The sequence below is a fragment of the Mytilus trossulus genome, chromosome 11 (assembly GCF_036588685.1).
Source record: "Mytilus trossulus isolate FHL-02 chromosome 11, PNRI_Mtr1.1.1.hap1, whole genome shotgun sequence".
NCBI lineage: Eukaryota > Metazoa > Mollusca > Bivalvia > Mytilida > Mytilidae > Mytilus > Mytilus trossulus.
This window is the reverse complement of record NC_086383.1, coordinates 29830403-29852563: the sequence shown is the minus strand read 5'-3', so window position 1 is coordinate 29852563 and position 22161 is coordinate 29830403. Positions and strand designations below refer to the sequence as shown.

Here is a 22161-nt window from a genome sequence, read left to right as displayed (position 1 = left end):
TATGCTCTGAACATTTTATTGACGGAAAACCTACGGATAGAAATCCTTCTCCTAAGTTAAAGATGGGGTATGAAAATAAGACAACTCCGGGTAGAAGAAAATTTTTAAAACATCAATTGTCAGTGAAAAAAGAAAACTGGAAACTGGTGATTCCGATTCCGATATGGAAATAACAGAATTGGACACTACCTTAGAAAGTGAACCAGGCGCAAGTACGCCGTACGAGAAATTACCCGAGGCTATTTGAAGTTTTAATGTTATAGAAGCTTCATCTACTGTTAGTACACAATATCTTGAATCGGAATTCTTACCGCAGAAAGATCACACGTACGGGAAAAAAATGACCGATTTTCAGGCTTAATCCTCTCAAACAAATATAGTTTCAACGGAAGAAAAGGGAGTTCAAAGTAAATCAGACGGATCAACTATGTCTGCTGATCAAAACTTAAAAACGGACAATGACGCTTTATTGTATACAGGGGTCACAAAAGAAGTCTTTTTCACGCTGGTGAAATGTTTTACTCCTTTCAATACATTCATTTTCAATTAGAGGTGGCAGATCAATTACTCCTTGTGCTCATGAGACTTAAGTTAAATTTATTTTTTGACGATCTATGCAGAAGATTTGGTATATCAAGTGGTTTAGCTTGCAAAATATTTAATTCATGGATTCCTGTGTTGGCAGATACGTTAAAGTCCTTGATTGTTTGGCTTCCTAGAGAAGTAATAAGAGACTGTTGTCCCGAATCATTTAGGGAAAATTATCCCAGAACTACCTGTATCATTGACTGTGCTGAAACATTTATTCAGAGACCAACAAATTTAAGGAGTAGGGGTGAAACGTACAGCAATTACAAGTCCCATAATACAGCAAAATATTTAGTAGGGATATCCCCACATGGACAAATTATGTTCATATTCAAAACTTTTGGTGGTCGTGCTAGTGATAAATTTATTGTAGAAAAAAGTGGATTCATGAATTACTTGCTTCCAGGCGATGAAATAATGGCAGATCGAGGCTTTACAATAGATGACTTATTGTTTCCATTGCGTGTTAAGCTGAACATTCCAGCGTTCACAAAACACAAACCCCAGTTAAGTGCGGAAGATGTGACAACCACAAGAAGGATTGCCAGAGTACGGATACATGTTGAAAGGGTAATTCAACGATTGAAGGTCTTCAACATTTTAAGTGGGACTGTGCCTGTATCATCATTAAAACTGTTTGATGACATTTTGCTTGTATGCTCTGCTTTGGTTAATTTACGGTCAGATCTGATCAGAGATACTAATGAAAGTAATGAGTGAAATTAGTTTGTTATTTTTTAACAGTTGGAATATACATTGTACATGTACATGTATATTTAAGGCATTTGAATAATGTAATTGATATATATGTTCATTGCATTATGATTGTATTATGTTGTTTGTTTAGCGTCCAGTGGCAAATAGTTTATGCATATTCAGGATGACATATTTCCCTCTAGACGTCTGTTAGTTATTTTATGAACTCTACCTTTTTGAATTTATCTTTGTCATGGTTGTGTTAGTTTCGGGTCAAAATTATTTTGTAATTTGGTGTCTGTCGCATTGATGTATAGCATTGTCCAACTCATCTCCTCTTATTCATAATTTATAATAAAACTTTCATCGCAATACATCAATCAAAGAGTAAAACATCATAGGAGGTATTTAAATGAAAACATTAAACACTGACACCTTTTCAGATCAATAACTGGTTTCATGATTAACCTTTTAAGATATTTTACTCTTTAACTGATGTAATGGGATGAAATTGTTAGTAACTTACAACCGACAAGCAGTTGAAATGTCCTTAAAAATAACACAGGTTTCTTTGTGATTAGCCAGACCACAAAACTATGGGGATTATCCGTGTTAGATAATTAAGACAAACCATGGTATTTACTGTGTAAACATGGTAAATATTACTTAACACAGTAGGGCAATTAATTGACATATTTCTGATTGAACAATGTAAACAAACAAGTACAATTAAAGGCTCCCTGCTGTCATTATCTGAACCAAACTACATGTAGACACATACAATGGAATTGTGTGATTATCCTAAGAGATGCAGAAAGACTGACCATGCAATGAAAATAAAAGTACATGCATCAAGAGTAACTTTGAAAGATCACAACAATCAAGTTGTTTGAAGAATACACATACTGGCAATCATACCACATCTCACAAATAATATATATATACAGGAACATGTATATATGTTCAGATAAACCAACAAATGAAACAATTATTTAAATGGATTTTTTTTAGTTTAAACCAAATGAAATAATTTTCAATACAAAATAAGCACATACATCGGTGTTCAATTATAAATTATACATATCCTTCAAAATCTGACTGCTAAAATTAAGCAAATGTACATGTCTTTATATATATTATCAAATATGCATAAACTTTACAAAAGCTTTGCTCATCATCAAACGGTCATCCTGGATCTCATTAACTAAACATGGAAGAAGTTTTTTTACATCAAAGTTTTTAATCTGGTAACTTGGTTATTAACGTAAGTTTCGTTATACAGAATGTCAATATATTTATGTTCATCTACGCCCAGCCATACAAGCAACTTGCACTGTTTTAATCCCGTACAATACATAGTGAGCTGAACTTGTACGTAAATTCCTCTGCTTCCTTTTTCCTTTACATCAAGATCTCCATTGTCATCTTTTCCGACATCATATTTGCCAGATTCAAATAGTTGATCTAATGTGGACCAACTAGAAGAAGGCACTGGACACTTTATTTCTAGAAGAGTTTGTCCATCAAATATTCCATCTGGACTTGCGGACAACCAGTTTTCCTGTTGTGACACACAAATGCCTTTCTCTTGGACTTGATGTCCATTAGAGTTCAGATACTCTTTTGCATCTATTTCTCCCTGCTGGCCATGTTTAGTGAATTTATTTCCAACAAATTTCGGTTGTAAATGTTCACGTATAAAGTTCGTGCTGTCTGTTGTTTCCTTAACCGGAACTTTGTGAGCACTGCTGGCAGTTATTCTTAACTTTCTACAGTCTTTCCATAATAAGCTTTTGGACTGAAGTGTTGTTTCAGTCTGTAATCTAACTACTTGAGAATCCGTCAGAAACACATATTTAGAAAGAAACTGCACACATTAAGCACACGATGACAAATCATTATGTTCACCATGAACTTGTTCAATACTTTCTTCAGTACGAACTGACGGATTACTTTTAAAACTTTTGTTCATGATTGTACCTTTGATTTCGAATAAAGGTAGCATTGAGGGGGATTGACGACTTCTTAAAATTCATCTTTAGACACATAAAATGGTGTATCTCGTAGTCCAGGGACATTTTCATTACCCATCGTATTTTCACCAAGTTTTGGTTTTTTTCAGCTGAATACTGACAAGGGGCTTTGGTTCAATGTTCCTGGTAGTTCCTCTATTCCACTTTGCAGTTTCGTCTGTGCAACTTACTCCAGTCATGCTATTTCTCACAGCATACTCGATTTTCCACAATAATGCTCCGACATGATTGCAGGAAAGTCCCAAATCAGCCATGCACGTACACCAGGCTTGTTCCACTGCACCTGCCCCTGTGCACATAACATAGGCATCATTAAGTCTACTCACAGTCTGGGATGATCGTACACTCGCCTTCATAAATATTCTGTTATCTGTTGCATTGAAATGCAATATTTTGTCTACATTTCCACTTTGAAAATAATTATAACTCTGTAAGCTCTTAAAGTTTTTCATTGTTTCCCCATCAACTGCATTTGATCTTATCAAGTAGTTATAAATGTCACCGTACATTAATTTGGCCAACTCCTCATATCGTCATTCCAGTCCTTTATTTCTTTGAAAATAGCTGGCATTGAACTTTTAACACAATGTTTAACTGCAGTAGACATGATGAGGATGAACTATCTTGTTTATATATTTCTCGTTACGATTGAATGCTTTGTTTACGTTTTTATCATTACTGTAATGGCGGACGCGATTATAGCGCGCCCAGCGGCGAAGATTGGTACTACGGGTGATAATTGAAAAAAACGTGTCTATATAGGAGTACTGGATTGTATGTTATTTCATATCGATTGAGAATAAGATTCTCTTATTGGATTAAAAGGGGTCACATGACATTCATTATTCTTCAGTAATAAATTCCATCGGTCATTAACAGAAAAAAACGGACCAGAAAACCGGTCGTTAACGAACTTTTACATGATAATGACCGGTGGGGCTTGGTTTCCGTCTGATAATGAGCGTTGGGGCATGGTTTCCATCTGATAATGACCGTTGGGGCGTGATTTCTCTGTTAATGGCCGGTGGGGCGTGGTTTCTCTTTGTAGAGAGATGTACGTTTTATAAAACATTTTCCTGTTTTTGATATATGATTATATTTAAGTTGTTGAATTGTTTATTATTTGTTTTCGTTAATTATACAATTCATGATAACTTGATTAATAAGTATTTATATACTGAAAAATTGCATTAAAATGACTGACAGTATTACTACGACTGGTCTTCACTCTTTGCCATAGAAATCGTACAACTACTCGAGTTCGCTGTAGGCTTTTTGAATTTATGAGAATTTTCCATAACATGGTTTCTCAATGAAATAAACATAATAGTTCTTGAAAAACTGGTCATTATCGTGATACATGGACTGCCCGTAGGGCAGTGGTATTGACTGCGACAGCGATAATGACCTCGCCTTCGGCTCAGTCATTATCATTATCTCAGTCAATACCACTGTCCTGTGGGCAATCCATATATCACGATAATGACCAGTTTTTCAAGAACTATTATATAACTAACCACCGACGGTAGGTATGGACATAAATTATTTATAAACTTTTTTTTTTAATTTGTAGAGGAGTACTTTATTGTATGCTTACCACCGACCGTAGGTAAAGACAGATACTGTTGTTAGATTGTGTATAGGAGCACTGTCTTGTATGTTAACCACCGAGGGTAGGTACAAAATGTACATGTATGGACAGATATCGTTTAACTAATATGTTTTGTCGGTTTCTCTACCAATCCTTTGATATCTTTTGCAACATTATTTCAATCATACGACATCGCCTTATTTTACAACATAAGTGTAATATCTGGTTATGATTATACATTGAAATATATAGACACTACGGAACATAACTGTGGCTCTCTTCTTGTCTTTATTCATATACATACATGTAACACATTTACGCTTTATCTGTTAGAGGTTTACTGATTGACATTTTTGTCTTTTTTTGTCTTTAAACCCATGGTTTATTTATTTGTTTGTCAACAAACTCGTTATAAATACCAGGTTTATGAGTTGGTACGCCAGTCGAGCGTTTTCTACATAAAACTTATCAGTTGCGCTCAATTTTTATATAACAGTTGGGAGGCAATTTATCATGAAGAGCATTGAAAAATTGGGATAGTTGACTTGAGTTTTTAAAATAAATCAACATTTCATAAACTGCGAATATACAAAAAGCAAGCTATAAATTTTCATTTTATTTTTGTGCTAAGTACCGATTTGACGAGTCAAGCCTTTTCCAACGGATTTTTACATTTTGGTTTCTACCCGCTTACATTTACGCTGTGTAATCTGTTCCCGCTTCTCAATTGTGACCTTTCCCTTCCTCTGTAACAACGTTACTGACGCGCGTGCATATGGAGTATATATCTCCCAGTTAATACGACATTCCAATACTTGCGTTTCCTATGATGATTTCTTCGATAGAAAGTTGTTGCTTTAAAGAAAGCTATTTAACTAAGGGTTCAAAGTGGTAAAATTTGAGTCATCCCTTCGAAAGTTTTACGAACCATTCGTGGTCGTTAGAAAATATATGTATCGTAGATGACCACTGATATGTTCTACTTGTCGTAACCAGACCGCCGTCCTCTTTTCTTGATTGTGACTTCATAGAATGAGACTTATAACAAAGTAACGAGTTTCTCTTGTGACCAGGGATCAGTTACCCTTCTTGATCACCCGAGACCAACCCATATTTTTTGATTGAGTTAAGCCTTCCAATTGATATTTTATCGTGTGTTTTTCTATGTTGTGATGTTATACTATTTTTTTCAGAAAAAGTGAGAAGGTTTGGTACAATTAAAACGTTTAATCCCGCTGCAAATGTTTACACCTGTCCTAAGTCAGGAATCTGATGTACAGTAGTTGTCGTTTGTTTATGTAATTTATACGTGTTTCTCGTTTCTCGTTTTTTTTATATAGATTAGACCGTTGGTTTTCCCGTTTTAATGGTTTTACACTAGTAATTATGGGGCCCTTTATAGCTGTTTGTTCTGTGTGAGCAAATGCTCCGTGTTGAAAGCTGTACATTGACCAATAATGGTTTACTTCTATAAATTATTATTTGGATGGAGAGTTGTCTCATTGGCCCTCATACAACATCTTCCTATATTTTTTTAGTTTTCTATGCAAGATTTTGTGGCCTTTTCTCCAATGTAGTTGCCATTTTCTCTTCCGTTGATGAATGTGTTAATTCGTTTGAGGATTAAACTCTGTTTAACCACACAGATACCCTATGGGTCTATCCCCAGCAAGAAACTTGTTATATACTATCGTGGTTGTTGTCCGCCACATTTCCGTGGTTACATGATGTAGGAAAAACGGGTCATTGGTTTTTGTCTTTTGAATTGTTTCACAGTTTGTTAGACCATGTCCTTTTATAACTTAGTAACAGAAAGAAAATACAAAAGAGCTATTCAAACTCGTGAGTCGATAACACACTGATGACGATATTGCCTCCCAAAAAGAAAAACGACCAAAAGACAAATAACAGTATATAAAATACTTCTAGAAAACTAAAGGGCAACACGAACCCCGCAAAAATCATGGAATCATCACCGGTGATCCGTGTTAACTATACGGTTAGGCTTTTGCTCATTAGTGAAGGTTTTGTGATAATGTAGGTCTGTTCAAACATTTCACTTTTAGCAAATTAAGATCTGTTCAGTCTATGGTCAGACTATTCAGTTGTTGGTAATTGCCTGAACGCATCAACATTATACTGAAATGTTTAAAAAGCTACCGAAATTCTCTATGTTCACTACTTTAGCTCTTTGGTTGGGTTGTGTCTATATTCAATAAATTGGCTGCAATTGAATTGTCTGAACAGACCTGAATCTACCGCAGTCTGAAAATGGAATTAAAAACTGACTATGACTGAATAATGACAGATAATGTTAAGATCAACATGACCGTTTAAAAGAGAGGCGAAAGATACCAGAGGGACATTCAAACTCATAAGTCAAAATTAATCTGACAACGCCATGTTGAAAAAAAGAAAAAAATACCAACAGACAAACAATAGTATACAAAAAACAACATAGAAAACTAAAGACTAAGCAACACAAACCCCACCAAGAACTAGGCGGTGATCGCATGTGCTTCGAAAGGTTAAGCAGATCCTGCTCCACATGAGCTTAAAACTTAAGTTCAAGAACTAGTGGTAGCAGGAGTCATCTCTTTGAAAGTAGATCATGATTTGTCTGACGCTATGTTAAAACAATGGGCAATTCCAGTTAGTATCTGCTAAAAGGGGATGGATGGTTCTTTCTGAGGGGTGTAAAAATTATACATCTTGGGGTGAATTTTTTTTTTTCATCTGACACGTACGCTTATACACAAAAAAACTTCTGAGGGTCTTGCACCAGTAAATAATTAAAAATAATTACATCTTAGGGGATACAAAAATGCCTATATGAGATCTTAGGGGTACTTTTGAATGAAGACAGTTTCGTATTATGCATTATCTGGTATTGTATTTCAAATTCTGATGGGTACAATCCTTGCAGTAACACATTCTGATAGGTAACTTTTTCCTATGAAAGCCCATCCAACCAATATCAACAGAAACTCTTCATCTGATAGGTCTTAATTTTTAGATCTGATAGGTAGGTTTTCATTAGGGACCGTTCAATATTTATCAGATGGATGGGCCGGTGAAAAATTGGGTGGTGCAAGCACTTTTTTTGTGGAAATATTTGGATGGGCGAGAATTGTTTTTTAAATATTTAGTGGATGGGCCAGAACATATTTTATAGGAAAAAAATTCTATCAATTTTATAGGTGTGTAGGAAATGTCTTTTGGTGGCACTCACAACATGTCTTAACAAACTGGTAGCTTGGTTTATTTCTGTCAATTTTCAGGATTTAATTACGGAATAAAAAATCTAGAATTTTCTGCTCGGACTATCTTTTTCTTTTTTGACCTTATAGAATACCAAGTTGTTTAATAGTTTGGTGTATTGCTGTTAAATTTGTTGATTTAAATAATAGGGAGGAAAAAAAACCTAAAATTTTCAGTTAAAGGCTAAATTCAGATAGTCAACTTTAATTTTTTTATAACTTTTTCAAATCACCTTGGATTTTCATAAATCTCTACAGCTATCTCATTTATATATTGAACTTAAAGAAAGCCAAGTTGTTTGATAGTTAGGTGTTTTGCTGTTAAATTAATGGATTTATTTAATAGGTAAGAAAAAAATGCTCAAATTTTCATTTTAGGCTAAAATCAGATAGTCATCTTTAAATTTTTTCAAAGGTGCCCTTTCTTTTAACATATTCGATTGGTCAACATAGTGTGCACGTTTATTTGAAAAACAAAAATGTCCAAAATAAAAATTTTGATGATTCTGTAATAAATGAATTCGTTGTTTTATTTGAGCAAGCATAGTTGTAATAGGTACATTAAAAAATGTTAAATATGAGAAACCCAGATTATGGATACATTTCTTCATATTACTTGTCCATAGGTTGTTTTCTCTTGTTTGAATAAATATGTCATGAGCTAAGATTTTGTTTCATGGAAGACAACAAAATTTTAGCTTTTAAGGGGAGTCTACCAAGCTCACTGCGACATGCATGGTTGGAAGTTTTACAGTGAACCCCAAGAATTTCTTTCATAAATTTTATATGAAACTTTTCATATGGTTCATTCTCAGTATTTTTTTGAATTGATTCAATACCCAAAACTTCACTTCCATATAATAAAATTGGAAGTACCATGGTATCAAAAAGTTTTTCTAAAAGTCTACATGAATTGTTAAGACTAAGAGATTTCTTTATTTTGAATAGAGCTTTTCTAGCCTTTTCCATCAATAAATTGGAGGTAAGGTTAAATTTTTTATTGCATTTTAAAGTTATCCCAAGGTAACAATATTTATCAACTGTCTCAATATAATATTTGTTGATAGTAAAAAAAAAATGATTTGCCGTTAGAATTAAATATTAGGACTTTTGATTTTGTAGAATTTACTTCTAGCTTCCAATCTGTACATTTACCGTGAATGTCTCAAACATATTTTGCCAAAAAATAATTGATAAATATACATTTTTTTTAAATAAGGGCATTTGGTTAAAAGTTTAGGAGAGGGTTTTGATTTTTTGATTACCCTAAGCCGCGTGTATATATTGAAAAGAGGTAGGCAAATTCCCGATAAATTGTTTTTTTTTATCATGGATGATGGAGCGTTTATATATCTTTCAACTTTTACTAAGTTTAACAATATCACAGCATCATTATTGTATTTTTGAGATTCTCACATTTTGATTGCATATTTCGAAATATTTGACAAAATATTAAACAGTGGTCTCAACGTCTCGATTTGATGAATTATGACAAATCATGAGAAATGAAAAAAAGGACCAGAAGCAATGTTCTATCGAAGTTAAGTAAGGTATGTTTTTTTCTCCATTTACATAAATTAATTCATATTTGTAATAACGATGCATGTCCGTAAAGGATTTTTTTAAAACCTAACACTAAAGTTCAACATGAATGCTGTTTCTTTGGCTCAAATAACAATGTTGAGCACTGAATATCATTCTGTTGCTATATTTATACATAAAATTATCCAAAACATCTTTTGGGTACAATGTAACGAATGTTTATAATCTAGGTAGAAACCATGTGATACTCATCATGAGATTAGGAAACTTAAAAGGAAACTCTTATTCTGCTTTTTTACCCTGCATATTTGTGACAAATTATGTTTAATCAAACTGGTTCTGTTTATTGTTTACATATATTATTGTGATTATTATTTTCTATTCTTTATATTTTAGCATCCCATTATTCTCTATTCTTTATATCAAACACCCAAAGAAAAGATTTGAAAACAATTTCTTTACAATTTCTTTACGATTTGAAAACAATTTGTTTGTGATTTGCTTGAAGTAGGAAAGCAATTTCTTCTGATTTGTTAATGATTTCAAAACAATTTCTTCACAATTTGTTTATGATTTGCTTATGAATTGTAAGCGATTTGTTCGTGATGTGTTATTGTGATTTCTTAGCTCATTTTCATGTGAAATTTTATAACTTTCAAATCACAAAGAAATCATACGATTTGTTTATCATTTGTTAACATGATTTGTTCCTCATTTTTTTGGGGGGGCACCCTGAGCAAAGACATGCTATTGTTTACACATACAACCTGTAATCAGCAAATCAAACGAGTGTAATGTACATGCTGAACATTCATATACGTGTCAGTTTATTTCCAATACTCTCACTTATGTAAGTACTACAGTTTTTTTTAAAGTATTAGATACAGAATAAAGGTAACAAAAAAAACAGGCCGGTAACAACCGTTGCCGTATAGTTTTTCTGCACGAGTATTCAGGTCAAGTCCGAAGCGATAGCCAAGGACCTTGACCTGACTATAAGTGCAGAAAAAAAACAATACGGTTGATTTTTACCAACCCGTTTATTTTGTTACTTTTGTTTTATATCTGACTTGTACGACGTTTTTAATTTAAGAAATAATTCCTTCTTGTCATGCTCTATGCTCATTTTAACATGGGTAGGCATTATATTTGTCGATATTTTACACTGAGCGTTAGCGAGGTGTAAAATGTGGTCAAATATAATGCCTACCCATGTTAAAATGAGCATATAGCATGACACGAAGGAATTATTTCGATTCTAATAGGACATATACAGTAATTTTATAGGTCGAAGCGTACGAAAATACCGTAAAAATGTTCCAGCTTTTCCCGGTTTTTTTCCCGAGGAGTCTGTGCATTACATTTCATATTTGATAAGTTTAAAAACAACAAGCAGGGTATATATACGTTGTTTTTTAAAAAATATATAATAAAAGTTTATTCCTGCTGCTTAAATGTATACATTTTAAAGGATAACGATGGACATAACGTTAAAATACAAAGTAAGTTCGTGCGCATGTGTCAAACATATTTTTTATGCTCATTAGAACACGGCTTTGTTTACAAAGCGTAATAAGGACGTCATATTAGAATTCAAAGTAATGCATTTTGCATTTAAGACGATTGCATAATTAAAAAGATTGAACACAAACAATTTGCATACCGGTTTATGTACCACGATGTTTGGAGATATTTAGTCTATAATAAACTAGGGATTTTGTTTTAACACGCTCCTCAATTCTATCAGCTGTGTGCGAGTACAATTATTGCTTATTCCTTTGATCAATCAGTGAAGTAGGAGCTCAAGCAAAACAAAGACCTTTAATCTATATATTCTATTAAAAAAGTCTAATTGTCTAGAAATAAGTTAATGTCCTCTTTCGAAGCCATTTTATATTTTAATAATAAAATAAATTTCCAATTAGGGGGGGGGGGGTAGTATAGTTTTGCCCCTCCTCTTTGCAATTGTGTAATGCTGTTATGGTCCCCTTTTCCGGCTCCTACGCCCCTGCATATATATATACCCCTCCACACTAAGAAAAAAGGCATACATGCGTACATACAAAGAAATATGTTTTGCCTCCTCCATTCCAATTTTGAAATGGGGGGGGGGGATTGCCACCTTCCCCGGCTCATGCCCCACCCCCCAAATTAAATATCAATAACAGATTTAAGACATTTAAAAATTCAACGACGTATGCATATGAAATAAGAAAGAGTAATCAGACAAACGTAAATATAACATGTATAAATATTGTCAAAATCAATAAAACAATAAAATAAAGAACAAAATATAGAAGTATAGAAAAAAGCTGTTTCTCTGTTTTATGGGGAATAACTTTCAATCAAAAATCATTCATTTTGTCTCGTTTTAAATTTTTTGATCCTCTTATTTTAGAAATGAATTTTTGTTTTGTTTAATTTCATGCTCATTACAGTAATGTAACATTCGAGTAGACCCAAAAAAATATTTGGTGGTCGTGCTAGTGATAAATTTATTGTAGAAAAAAGTGGATTCATGAATTACTTGCTTCCAGGCGATGAAATAATGGCAGATCGAGGCTTTACAATAGATGACTTATTGTTTCCATTGCGTGTTAAGCTGAACATTCCAGCGTTCACAAAAAACAAACCCCAGTTAAGTGCGGAAGATGTGACAACCACAAGAAGGATTGCCAGAGTACGGATACATGTTGAAAGGGTAATTCAACGATTGAAGGTCTTCAACATTTTAAGTGGGACTGTGCCTGTATCATCATTAAAACTGTTTGATGACATTTTGCTTGTATGCTCTGCTTTGGTTAATTTACGGTCAGATCTGATCAGAGATACTAATGAAAGTAATGAGTGAAATTAGTTTGTTATTTTTTAACAGTTGGAATACACATTGTACATGTACATGTATATTTAAGGCATTTGAATAATGTAATTGATATATATGTTCATTGCATTATGATTGTATTATGTTGTTTGTTTAGCGTCCAGTGGCAAATAGTTTATGCATATTCAGGATGACATATTTCCCTCTAGACGTCTGTTAGTTATTTTATGAACTCTACCTTTTTGAATTTATCTTTGTCATGGTTGTGTTAGTTTCGGGTCAAAATTATTTTGTAATTTGGTGTCTGTCGCATTGATGTATAGCATTGTCCAACTCATCTCCTCTTATTCATAATTTATAATAAAACTTTCATCGCAATACATCAATCAAAGAGTAAAACATCATAGGAGGTATTTAAATGAAAACATTAAACTTGGACACCTTTTCAGATCAATAACTGGTTTCATGATTAACCTTTTAAGATATTTTACTCTTTAACTGATGTAATGGGATGAAATTGTTAGTAACTTACAACCGACAAGCAGTTGAAATGTCCTTAAAAATAACACAGGTTTCTTTGTGATTAGCCAGACCACAAAACTATGGGGATTATCCGTGTGAGATAATTAAGACAAACCATGGTATTTACTGTGTAAACATGGTAAATATTACTTAACACAGTAGGGCAATTAATTGACATATTTCTGATTGAACAATGTAAACAAACAAGTACAATTAAAGGCTCCCTGCTGTCATTATCTGAACCAAACTACATGTAGACACATACAATGGAATTGTGTGATTATCCTAAGAGATGCAGAAAGACTGACCATGCAATGAAAATAAAAGTACATGCATCAAGAGTAACTTTGAAAGATCACAACAATCAAGTTGTTTGAAGAATACACATACTGGCAATCATACCACATCTCACAAATAATATATATATACAGGAACATGTATATATGTTCAGATAAACCAACAAATGAAACAATTATTTAAATGGATTTTTTTTAGTTTAAACCAAATGAAATAATTTTCAATACAAAATAAGCACATACATCGGTGTTCAATTATAAATTATACATATCCTTCAAAATCTGACTGCTAAAATTAAGCAAATGTACATGTCTTCATATATATTATCAAATATGCATAAACTTTACAAAAGCTTTGCTCATCATCAAACGGTCATCCTGGATCTCATTAACTAAACATGGAAGAAGTTTTTTTACATCAAAGTTTTTAATCTGGTAACTTGGTTATTAACGTAAGTTTCGTTATACAGAATGTCAATATATTTATGTTCATCTACGCCCAGCCATACAAGCAACTTGCACTGTTTTAATCCCGTACAATACATAGTGAGCTGAACTTGTACGTAAATTCCTCTGCTTCCTTTTTCCTTTACATCAAGATCTCCATTGTCATCTTTTCCGACATCATATTTGCCAGATTCAAATAGTTGATCTAATGTGGACCAACTAGAAGAAGGCACTGGACACTTTATTTCTAGAAGAGTTTGTCCATCAAATATTCCATCTGGACTTGCGGACAACCAGTTTTCCTGTTGTGACACACAAATGCCTTTCTCTTGGACTTGATGTCCATTAGGGTTCAGATACTCTTTTGCATCTATTTCTCCCTGCTGGCCATGTTTAGTGAATTTATTTCCAACAAATTTCGGTTGTAAATGTTCACGTATAAAGTTCGTGCTGTCTGTTGTTTCCTTAACCGGAACTTTGTGAGCACTGCTGGCAGTTATTCTTAACTTTCTACAGTCTTTCCATAATAAGCTTTTGGACTGAAGTGTTGTTTCAGTCTGTAATCTAACTACTTGAGAATCCGTCAGAAACACATATTTAGAAAGAAACTGCACACATTAAGCACACGATGACAAATCATTATGTTCACCATGAACTTGTTCAATACTTTCTTCAGTACGAACTGACGGATTACTTTTAAAACTTTTGTTCATGATTGTACCTTTGATTTCGAATAAAGGTAGCATTGAGGGGGATTGACGACTTCTTAAAATTCATCTTTAGACACATAAAATGGTGTATGTCGTAGTCCAGGGACATTTTCATTACCCATCGTATTTTCACCAAGTTTTGGTTTTTTTCAGCTGAATACTGACAAGGGGCTTTGGTTCAATGTTCCTGGTAGTTCCTCTATTCCACTTTGCAGTTTCGTCTGTGCAACTTACTCCAGTCATGCTATTTCTCACAGCATACTCGATTTTCCACAATAATGCTCCGACATGATTGCAGGAAAGTCCCAAACCAGCCATGCACGTACACCAGGCTTGTTCCACTGCACCTGCCCCTGTGCACATAACATAGGCATCATTAAGTCTACTCACAGTCTGGGATGATCGTACACTCGCCTTCATAAATATTCTGTTATCTGTTGCATTGAAATGCAATATTTTGTCTACATTTCCACTTTGAAAATAATTATAACTCTGTAAGCTCTTAAAGTTTTTCATTGTTTCCGCATCAACTGCATTTGATCTTATCAAGTAGTTATAAATGTCACCGTACATTAATTTGGCCAACTCCTCATATCGTCATTCCAGTCCTTTATTTCTTTGAAAATAGCTGGCATTTAACTTTTAACACAATGTTTAACTGCAGTAGACATGATGAGGATGAACTATCTTGTTTATATATTTCTCGTTACGATTGAATGCTTTGTTTACGTTTTTATCATTACTGTAATGGCGGACGCGATTATAGCGCGCCCAGCGGCGAAGATTGGTACTACGGGTGATAATTGAAAAAAACGTGTCTATATAGGAGTACTGGATTGTATGTTATTTCATATCGATTGAGAATAAGATTCTCTTATTGGATTAAAAGGGGTCACATGACATTCATTATTCTTCAGTAATAAATTCCATCGGTCATTAACAGAAAAAAACGGACCAGAAAACCGGTCGTTAACGAACTTTTACATGATAATGACCGGTGGGGCTTGGTTTCCGTCTGATAATGAGCGTTGGGGCATGGTTTCCATCTGATAATGACCGTTGGGGCGTGATTTCTCTGTTAATGACCGGTGGGGCGTGGTTTCTCTTTGTAGAGAGATGTACGTTTTATAAAACATTTTCCTGTTTTTGATATATGATTATATTTAAGTTGTTGAATTGTTTATTATTTGTTTTCGTTAATTATACAATTCAAGATAACTTGATTAATAAGTATTTATATACTGAAAAATTGCATTAAAATGAATGACAGTATTACTACGACTGGTCTTCACTCTTTGCCATAGAAATCGTACAACTACTCGAGTTCGCTGTAGGCTTTTTGAATTTATGAGAATTTTCCATAACATGGTTTCTCAATGAAATAAACATAATAGTTCTTGAAAAACTGGTCATTATCGTGATACATGGACTGCCCGTAGGGCAGTGGTATTGACTGCGACAGCGATAATGACCTCGCCTTCGGCTCAGTCATTATCATTATCTCAGTCAATACCACTGTCCTGTGGGCAATCCATATATCACGATAATGACCAGTTTTTCAAGAACTATTATATAACTAACCACCGACGGTAGGTATGGACATAAATTATTTATAAACTTTTTTTTTTAATTTGTAGAGGAGTACTTTATTGTATGCTTACCACCGACCGTAGGTAAAGACAGATACTGTTGTTAGATTGTGTATAGGAGCACTGTCTTGTATGTTAACCACCGAGGGTAGGTACAAAATGTACATGTATGGACAGATATCGTTTAACTAATATGTTTTGTTGGTTTCTCTACCAATCCTTTGATATCTTTTGCAACATTATTTCAATCATACGACATCGCCTTATTTTACAACATAAGTGTAATATCTGGTTATGATTATACATTGAAATATATAGACACTACGGAACATAACTGTGGCTCTCTTCTTGTCTTTATTCATATACATACATGTAACACATTTACGCTTTATCTGTTAGAGGTTTACTGATTGACATTTTTGTCTTTTTTTGTCTTTAAACCCATGGTTTATTTATTTGTTTGTCAACAAACTCGTTATAAATACCAGGTTTATGAGTTGGTACGCCAGTCGAGCGTTTTCTACATAAAACTTATCAGTTGCGCTCAATTTTTATATAACAGTTGGGAGGCAATTTATCATGAAGAGCATTGAAAAATTGGGATAGTTGACTTGAGTTTTTAAAATAAATCAACATTTCATAAACTGCGAATATACAAAAAGCAAGCTATAAATTTTCATTTTATTTTTGTGCTAAGTACCGATTTGACGAGTCAAGCCTTTTCCAACGGATTTTTACATTTTGGTTTCTACCCGCTTACATTTACGCTGTGTAATCTGTTCCCGCTTCTCAATTGTGACCTTTCCCTTCCTCTGTAACAACGTTACTGACGCGCGTGCATATGGAGTATATATCTCCCAGTTAATACGACATTCCAATACTTGCGTTTCCTATGATGATTTCTTCGATAGAAAGTTGTTGCTTTAAAGAAAGCTATTTAACTAAGGGTTCAAAGTGGTAAAATTTGAGTCATCCCTTCGAAAGTTTTACGAACCATTCGTGGTCGTTAGAAAATATATGTATCGTAGATGACCACTGATATGTTCTACTTGTCGTAACCAGACCGCCGTCCTCTTTTCTTGATTGTGACTTCATAGAATGAGACTTATAACAAAGTAACGAGTTTCTCTTGTGACCAGGGATCAGTTACCCTTCTTGATCACCCGAGACCAACCCATATTTTTCGATTGAGTTAAGCCTTCCAATTGATATTTTATCGTGTGTTTTTCTATGTTGTGATGTTATACTATTTTTTTCAGAAAAAGTGAGAAGGTTTGGTACAATTAAAACGTTTAATCCCGCTGCAAATGTTTACACCTGTCCTAAGTCAGGAATCTGATGTACAGTAGTTGTCGTTTGTTTATGTAATTTATACGTGTTTCTCGTTTCTCGTTTTTTTTATATAGATTAGACCGTCGGTTTTCCCGTTTTAATGGTTTTACACTAGTAATTATGGGGCCCTTTATAGCTTGTTGTTCTGTGTGAGCAAATGCTCCGTGTTGAAAGCCGTGCATTGACCAATAATGGTTTACTTCTATAAATTATTATTTGGATGGAGAGTTGTCTCATTGGCCCTCATACAACATCTTCCTATATTTTTTTAGTTTTCTATGCAAGATTTTGTGGCCTTTTCTCCAATGTAGTTGCCATTTTCTCTTCCGTTGATGAATGTGTTAATTCGTTTGAGGATTAAACTCTGTTTAACCACACAGATACCCTATGGGTCTATCCCCAGCAAGAAACTTGTTATATACTATCGTGGTTGTTGTCCGCCACATTTCCGTGGTTACATGATGTAGGAAAAACGGGTCATTGGTTTTTGTCTTTTGAATTGTTTCACAGTTTGTTAGACCATGTCCTTTTATAACTTAGTAACAGAAAGAAAATACAAAAGAGCTATTCAAACTCGTGAGTCGATAACACACTGATGACGATATTGCCTCCCAAAAAGAAAAACGACCAAAAGACAAATAACAGTATATAAAATACTTCTAGAAAACTAAAGGGCAACACGAACCCCGCAAAAATCATGGAATCATCACCGGTGATCCGTGTTAACTATACGGTTAGGCTTTTGCTCATTAGTGAAGGTTTTGTGATAATGTAGGTCTGTTCAAACATTTCACTTTTAGCAAATTAAGATCTGTTCAGTCTATGGTCAGACTATTCAGTTGTTGGTAATTGCCTGAACGCATCAACATTATACTGAAATGTTTAAAAAGCTACCGAAATTCGCTATGTTCACTACTTTAGCTCTTTGGTTGGGTTGTGTCTATATTCAATAAATTGGCTGCAATTGAATTGTCTGAACAGACCTGAATCTACCGCAGTCTCAAAATGGAATTAAAAACTGACTATGACTGAATAATGACAGATAATGTTAAGATCAACATGACCGTTTAAAAGAGAGGCGAAAGATACCAGAGGGACATTCAAACTCATAAGTCAAAATTAATCTGACAACGCCATGTTGAAAAAAGAAAAAATACCAACAGACAAACAATAGTATACAAAAAACAACATAGAAAACTAAAGACTAAGCAACACAAACCCCACCAAGAACTAGGCGGTGATCGCATGTGCTTCGAAAGGTTAAGCAGATCCTGCTCCACATGAGCTTAAAACTTAAGTTCAAGAACTAGTGGTAGCAGGAGTCATCTCTTTGAAAGTAGATCATGATTTGTCTGACGCTATGTTAAAACAATGGGCAATTCCAGTTAGTATCTGCTAAAAGGGGATGGATGGTTCTTTCTGAGGGGTGTAAAAATTATACATCTTGGGGTGAATTTTTTTTTTTTCATCTGACACGTACACTTATACACAAAAAAACTTCTGAGGGTCTTGCACCAGTAAATAATTAAAAATAATTACATCTTAGGGGATACAAAAATGCCTATATGAGATCTTAGGGGTACTTTTGAATGAAGACAGTTTCGTATTATGCATTATCTGGTATTGTATTTCAAATTCTGATGGGTACAATCCTTGCAGTAACACATTCTGATAGGTAACTTTTTCCTATGAAAGCCCATCCAACCAATATCAACAGAAACTCTTCATCTGATAGGTCTTAATTTTTAGATCTGATAGGTAGGTTTTCATTAGGGACCGTTCAATATTTATCAGATGGATGGGCCGGTGAAAAATTGGGTGGTGCAAGCACTTTTTTTGTGGAAATATTTGGATGGGCGAGAATTGTTTTTTAAATATTTAGTGGATGGGCCAGAACATATTTTATAGGAAAAAAATTCTATCAATTTTATAGGTGTGTAGGAAATGTCTTTTGGTGGCACTCACAACATGTCTTAACAAACTGGTAGCTTGGTTTATTTCTGTCAATTTTCAGGATTTAATTACGGAATAAAAAATCTAGAATTTTCTGCTCGGACTATCTTTTTCTTTTTTGACCTTATAGAATACCAAGTTGTTTAATAGTTTGGTGTATTGCTGTTAAATTTGTTGATTTAAATAATAGGGAGGAAAAAAAACCTAAAATTTTCAGTTAAAGGCTAAATTCAGATAGTCAACTTTAATTTTTTTATAACTTTTTCAAATCACCTTGGATTTTCATAAATCTCTACAGCTATCTCATTTATATATTGAACTTAAAGAAAGCCAAGTTGTTTGATAGTTAGGTGTTTTGCTGTTAAATTAATGGATTTATTTAATAGGTAAGAAAAAAATGCTCAAATTTTCATTTTAGGCTAAAATCAGATAGTCATCTTTAAATTTTTTCAAAGGTGCCCTTTCTTTTAACATATTCGATTGGTCAACATAGTGTGCACGTTTATTTGAAAAACAAAAATGTCCAAAATAAAAATTTTGATGATTCTGTAATAAATGAATTCGTTGTTTTATTTGAGCAAGCATAGTTGTAATAGGTACATTAAAAAATGTTAAATATGAGAAACCCAGATTATGGATACATTTCTTCATATTACTTGTCCATAGGTTGTTTTCTCTTGTTTGAATAAATATGTCATGAGCTAAGATTTTGTTTCATGGAAGACAACAAAATTTTAGCTTTTAAGGGGAGTCTACCAAGCTCACTGCGACATGCATGGTTGGAAGTTTTACAGTGAACCCCAAGAATTTCTTTCATAAATTTTATATGAAACTTTTCATATGGTTCATTCTCAGTATTTTTTTGAATTGATTCAATACCCAAAACTTCACTTCCATATAATAAAATTGGAAGTACCATGGTATCAAAAAGTTTTTCTAAAAGTCTACATGAATTGTTAAGACTAAGAGATTTCTTTATTTTGAATAGAGCTTTTCTAGCCTTTTCCATCAATAAATTGGAGGTAAGGTTAAATTTTTTATTGCATTTTAAAGTTATCCCAAGGTAACAATATTTATCAACTGTCTCAATATAATATTTGTTGATAGTAAAAAAAAAATGATTTGCCGTTAGAATTAAATATTAGGACTTTTGATTTTGTAGAATTTACTTCTAGCTTCCAATCTGTACATGTACCGTGAATGTCTCAAACATATTTTGCCAAAAAATAATTGATAAATATACATTTTTTTTAAATAAGGGCATTTGGTTAAAAGTTTAGGAGAGGGTTTTGATTTTTTGATTACCCTAAGCCGCGTGTATATATTGAAAAGAGGTAGGCAAATTCCCGATAAATTGTTTTTTTTTTATCATGGATGATGGAGCGTTTATATATCTTTCAACTTTTACTAAGTTTAACAATATCACAGCATCATTATTGTATTTTTGAGATTCTCACATTTTGATTGCATATTTCGAAATATTTGACAAAATATTAAACAGTGGTCTCAACGTCTCGATTTGATGAATTATGACAAATCATGAGAAATGAAAAAAAGGACCAGAAGCAATGTTCTATCGAAGTTAAGTAAGGTATGTTTTTTTCTCCATTTACATAAATTAATTCATATTTGTAATAACGATGCATGTCCGTAAAGGATTTTTTTAAAACCTAACACTAAAGTTCAACATGAATGCTGTTTCTTTGGCTCAAATAACAATGTTGAGCACTGAATATCATTCTGTTGCTATATTTATACACAAAATTATCCAAAACATCTTTTGGGTACAATGTAACGAATGTTTATAATCTAGGTAGAAACCATGTGATACTCATCATGAGATTAGGAAACTTAAAAGGAAACTCTTATTCTGCTTTTTTACCCTGCATATTTGTGACAAATTATGTTTAATCAAACTGGTTCTGTTTATTGTTTACATATATTATTGTGATTATTATTTTCTATTCTTTATATTTTAGCATCCCATTATTCTCTATTCTTTATATCAAACACCCAAAGAAAAGATTTGAAAACAATTTCTTTACAATTTCTTTACGATTTGAAAACAATTTGTTTGTGATTTGCTTGAAGTAGGAAAGCAATTTCTTCTGATTTGTTAATGATTTCAAAACAATTTCTTCACAATTTGTTTATGATTTGCTTATGAATTGTAAGCGATTTGTTCGTGATGTGTTATTGTGATTTCCTAGCTCATTTTCATGTGAAATTTTATAACTTTCAAATCACAAAGAAATCATACGATTTGTTTATCATTTGTTAACATGATTTGTTCCTCATTTTTTTGGGGGGGCACCCTGAGCAAAGACATGCTATTGTTTACACATACAACCTGTAATCAGCAAATCAAACGAGTGTAATGTACATGCTGAACATTCATATACGTGTCAGTTTATTTCCAATACTCTCACTTATGTAAGTACTACAGTTTTTTTTAAAGTATTAGATACAGAATAAAGGTAACAAAAAAAACAGGCCGGTAACAACCGTTGCCGTATAGTTTTTCTGCACGAGTATTCAGGTCAAGTCCGAAGCGATAGCCAAGGACCTTGACCTGACTATAAGTGCAGAAAAAAAACAATACGGTTGATTTTTTACCAACCCGTTTATTTTGTTACTTTTGTTTTATATCTGACTTGTACGACGTTTTTAATTTAAGAAATAATTCCTTCTTGTCATGCTCTATGCTCATTTTAACATGGGTAGGCATTATATTTGTCGATATTTTACACTGAGCGTTAGCGAGGTGTAAAATGTGGTCAA

General features: G+C 33.4%; 1 pseudogene; it reads left to right on the top strand.

Moving 5' to 3' along the window:
• The first annotated feature begins 427 nt into the window (after positions 1–427).
• Positions 428–1308, top strand: LOC134689934 (uncharacterized; annotated as a pseudogene).
• The last annotated feature ends 20853 nt before the right edge of the window (positions 1309–22161 follow it).